Below are 5,179 nucleotides of genomic sequence, written 5' to 3'. Positions count from 1 at the left end.
ATTTTACAGCAGTTCCAGTCCCTTGACATATAATGGCAAGAACCTAAGCCTTGACTGTTCACCTTTTGTTTGATTCAAAGCTTCATTAAGCTTCAGTGCAACACATACCTGGATAAACGTAACTCCAACTACAGTCAAGAAGCTTTCACAGCGAAGCAGCCTGCTTGATTGGCACCTCAATCCCCTCCTGTAACATTCAATCTCTTTAGCACTGATGTGCAGTGACAACAATGTGTATCATTTCAAAGAGGCACCTGCAATAACTCACCAACTCATTCTTCCGCAGCACCTTCTAGATCTTGAACTCTGCCATCAAGAAGAACAAAGGCAGTAGATGCGTGGAAACTTCTATTTGCAGGTTCCCCTCCAAGTCACACACCATCCTGTCTTGAGTCAGTGTGGAGTTTGCACATTCTCCCCGTTTCTGCGTGGGTTTTCTCCGGGCGCCCTGCGTCGGTTTCCTCCCACAGTGCAAAGATGTGCAGGTCAGGTGAATTGGCCATGCTAAACTGCCCAGAGTGTTAGGTGCATTAGTCAGAGGGAAATGGGTCTGGCTGGGTTACTGTTTGGAGGGTCGCTGTGGGCTTGTTGGGCCGAAGGGCCTATTTCCACACTGTAGGGAACCTAATCTAATCTAGGAATGAAGTGATCCAAGAAGGCAGTTCACCACCGTTTTCTCCAGAGTAATTATTGATAGGCAATAAACACCGGCATAGCCAGCAATTTCTTCATCCCACGAACGAAGAAAACAGATCCCTCAGTTCTGGTGCTGGACCCTAAGCTAGAGTTGGGAGACAAGTGTAGACCCAAACCCTTTGTCTGGTTGAGCTTCACTAACTCAAGACAACCAAGAATCAAACATGAAAGCTTCTGGTCCACCTGGGTTAGTACAAGACACAATATACTTATCACTTTGTTCAAGTTGCTGAAGATTACAATTCTGCAGTTACTAACGAAGGATAGAAAATAGCAGCCAATCAGAATACACATACAACAGCAAAGTAATTACTGTTCAGTGGTAAAAAGTCAAGCATTTTCTTTTGCTTCATAGTTTTGTTTCATCTGAAACAAATCAGTTAAATGTGTCTTGGTATCTTATTGAGAATGCCCAATTCCACTTCTGTCTGAGCATCTATCTATGATTCATCATCCCTGCCTCAACCCATCAGATATATTCATACATACTTCAGTCACTCCCAGATTCACTGTTCTTCTAGCTGGTCGTATGTGACATGAGCTGCACATCTCATGCAGATGCATAACATTTGAGTAACCATTATGGATAAATTATATCCGATGATTCATTTATACTTGTTCTCTGTGATCCAATAAACAGCACATCACTTGCAATTCCTAAAACTATATGAAAGTATATAAGTGAAATGTCGCTTAATAACAACTCAGAGTTATGCCTTCCAATTAAAGTAAGTCTGGCACATGGCAGCAAGTATTTTTTTAAATGACTTTCATTGTTTTGTTGTATCTCAAGGACCCATGGTGTTTTTTGTTTAATTATGCAAAAAAACTAAACTGCTTACACAGGAGGTGCTCATTGACCCAGGTTCTCAAAATCCATGATGTATATGGTCTCTGAAAGTGAAGGTAGCATTGAAACACTGTTCCTTTACAATGAAGCTTGATCAAAAGTTATATTGAGTATAGGTGTTGATATGTCTCACAGCAAAAAAAAAGTGAAGTTGATTCCATGTAATCAGACTGGGCAGTGAGTGATGACCGATAAAATAGAGCAGATAACGATAAGATTTTCTCAATACTGCTGTCCTGCTCACAAACATTAACTTTTCCAGAATCATCCTGGAATGCAAAAGTAATACTGCCTCAATTACTTCTCCTCATTTGCACTCGCTAACTGAGTCAAATTTATCTAAGTTGTCCCATGCCCGAGATCAAAACTCACCTCTTTCTCAATGCACTCTCCTATTTCCCCTTAGATCCTCAACAAGATTATGTATAACACCCACTTCCTGTTCTGTTGACTCTATTCCCACTAAAATGTGAACACTCAAATTGTCTTCTTCAAATTCTGTCCGACTCTATTTTAATTCTGCTGTTACAATTTCTTCCAAAATAAAATCAATCCTTAAGATCATTGTCCTTACAAATTGCTACTTCTTCTCAAATCTCCCTTTCCTTTCCAAAATCCTTGAATATCTTTTCCCCTCCCAAATCTGCACATCTTTCCTAGAACTCCATTTTTGAATCCCTCTCAATAGGCTTTTTCCCTTGTCACAGAACTAAAATAGCTCTTCTCAAAGTCACAAATTACATCACGTGATTGTGACAAATGCAAAGTATCCTTTATCGTCCTTCTTGACCTGTCTATAAATTCTAATTTGGTTTACCACAGCAACTTTTATGCTCCTTTATTTCCAGTTGAATGGGCCTACACTCACCTGATTTCATTCCTGTATATCAAATTAGAGTCAGAATATAATCTTCATTTTTGTTCTCTTCTTGCTCCCATCCCATTACATCTGACGTCCCTTTAGGATCTATCTTTGGTCCCTCATATTTCTCATGTATGTTCTGCCCCTCAGCGATATCATCTGAAATATGTTTTCACATGTGTGCTCATGACACCCAGCTCCATCTCACCACCCATGTCTCTCCTCCACCATTGTGAAATTATCAGATGCTTGTCTCATGTCCAGTATAAAATGAGTCGGCAGGCATTCCTTAAATTAAATATTTTTTAAATCTGTAGGTATTATGTTCATCCCCTGGTTAAAACACTGTTCCGTAGATACCAACTCTATCCCTCTCCCTGGTAATTGTCTGAGGCTGCAGCTGACTGTTCAAAATGTTGGGGTCATATTTATTTCTGAGATGAGTCACGAACTACAAGTCACTATTGTCACTAAAATCACCAACTTTCACCTTGCTAATATTTTTCAATCATGCTCTTGCTTCACACCATCTGAAGCTGAATGTTCAACTATGTCTTTGTTACCTCTGGATTTGACCATTTCAACACATATTAAGTCAACCTTCACTTCCTACCCTGAGTAAACTTGAAGTTATCAAAATTCTCCTTACTTCTGCGAATTCTTTTCATAAGTCATCCCTGTGTTCATTGACCTACATTGGCTCCCATTTAAGCAGCACCTCAACTTTGGAATTGTATTCCCTGTTTTCAAATCCCTCAATAGCATTCCTATTTCCTGTCTCTGTGACTTCCTTCCATTCTACAATTCACTATGATATCTGCCTTCATGTAATTCTGGTTTCTTGAGCATCCCATTTTAATTGTTTCACCATTGCTGGATGTGCCTGATTTTCTAAGATCCATTATTTGTCCCTAAACTGCTCAGTTTGTTTTCTTTTATTTCAGACATTTTTTAAAGATGTATCTGTTTGACCACATACCCAATGTTGCTTTATATGTCCTGATGACTATGCTTTCAGAACAATCCTTTGAAGCACATTGCAGCATTTTATTATGGTATAATTTCAAAACTCTCACCATTGCTTTAAAATTCTTCCTTGATCTCACTGCTCCAGATACCAGAAATACATGTTTCTAGCCCCACAACCATCCAAGATATGTGCACTCATCTAATTTTGGTCATTTGAGTTATCACAATTTGAATCCCTCCACCATGGGTGCCTGTTCTTTCAGGCGCTGATATCCTAAGCCCTGGAATTCCCTCAATAAATGTCTTTGTTTTACGACGTTGCTTTCCACCTTTAAGATTCTGCATTAACGAGTTTTGAGAAGATTTGTAGCTCCCTAAGAAAAAGAACAGGAAGTGACTTCACCACAGGAAATGATATCACCAATCCAAAGAAACCCAAACATATAAATAGAAAGCGGGTATTTTCAGCATTGTTTCGCATGAGGCCCACTGAAAATGTTACCTAGTAAGGTAACGAAACATCTGGAAATGAACCTCCAAGCTCAGTGAGCAAACCTACATCCAAATTCTGCATTAAATCTACCTCTTTGAACAAGATCTTTGGCCATCACATTTTCTATATGGCTCAATGTCATATGTTGTTCTGTCCTGTTCCTGTCGAATGCCATGGAATGTTTTATTATGTTAAATGTGCTGCATAAAAATGCATTGTTATTGCTAGTAGTTCTATATCAGTGTTTTTCAACCAAGGTTTCCACAAACCCAATGGTCCCCAAGGATCCCAAAAGAGTTCGGCAAATTATTCAACTCATTTGAAAATAGTGCCAGATTATTAAACATATATGATCAAATGAAAACTAACTATTTATTCCATCATTCAATAGTGTTTTATTTTATTTTCATTTTTGGGTTGTAATTTATATGTAGCTGGGAAGAGAAAAGAAAGTGGATAAGTTGTTGTTGTCCTAGCAATCACACCAAGAACGTTGTTTTTTTGAGTTAATTAAGTTCAATACGAGGATATAGAATACTGGGGAAATGAAAAGACAGTAATGGACAGCACTGGCTGAAGGCCATATGTTCACCTCTACCCCAACAGAAGAGATACCCAGAGTCTGAGTTAGGTTTGGAATTGTGACTTTGAGGAAACAAGAGAAATGACATTGGGAGCCTATTCAAATGGTGTTGATGACAGATAATACTTATCATTTGACTGAAAGGATGTGGAACAACTCAAACCCATCTGATTGAAGGGACAGAATGTGAGTGTAAAACACAAAGTCAAGAAAACCCCAAGGTACGGAAGGCAAACTTTGTATCAACACTGGAGGAAATCTGTAAGAGTGCTGGAAAGTAGGAAGGAACATAAAACTCACTTCCAGTTTCTTAAGGAAATTCGAAATATGCAACACAGTGCTGGCCTAGCCAGCGATACACACAATCTGCAAAACAATAAATTTTGAAAAGGTTCTGGCTTTTAGAAAAATGTGCAATGAGTGTAGAAAAACAAAACAATCATTTTGCAGCAAAGTGATGTGGAAAACAATGCTTGAACACAGACAGATCATCAGATGAAGAACTCAGAACAAAAGAAGTCTTGACCATCGGTGAGGTCAGATCTATTGGCTGGATGTAGCAATTACATGGACTCATCAATATCTGAATCTGGATTAGTCGTGCTGGAAGAGCACAGCAGTTCAGGCAGCATCCAAGGAACTTTGAAATCGACGTTTCGGGCAAAAGCCCTTCATCAGGAGTAAAGGCAGTGAGCCTGAAGTGTGGAGAGATAAGCTAGAGGAGGG

General features: G+C 39.1%; 1 protein-coding gene across 1 annotated transcript in view; it reads left to right on the top strand.

Annotated features, from left to right (window-relative positions):
- ppm1ba (protein phosphatase, Mg2+/Mn2+ dependent, 1Ba) overlaps positions 1-5,179 on the top strand; it is a 124,845-nt gene that overhangs the window by 106,267 nt on the left and 13,399 nt on the right. The gene's annotated exons all lie outside the window — the stretch shown is intronic.

This window comes from Chiloscyllium plagiosum, chromosome 9 (genome assembly GCF_004010195.1).
Source record: "Chiloscyllium plagiosum isolate BGI_BamShark_2017 chromosome 9, ASM401019v2, whole genome shotgun sequence".
Taxonomy (NCBI): domain Eukaryota; kingdom Metazoa; phylum Chordata; class Chondrichthyes; order Orectolobiformes; family Hemiscylliidae; genus Chiloscyllium; species Chiloscyllium plagiosum.
Note: the sequence above shows the minus strand (reverse complement) of the source record. Positions and strands in the feature narration are given on the sequence as shown.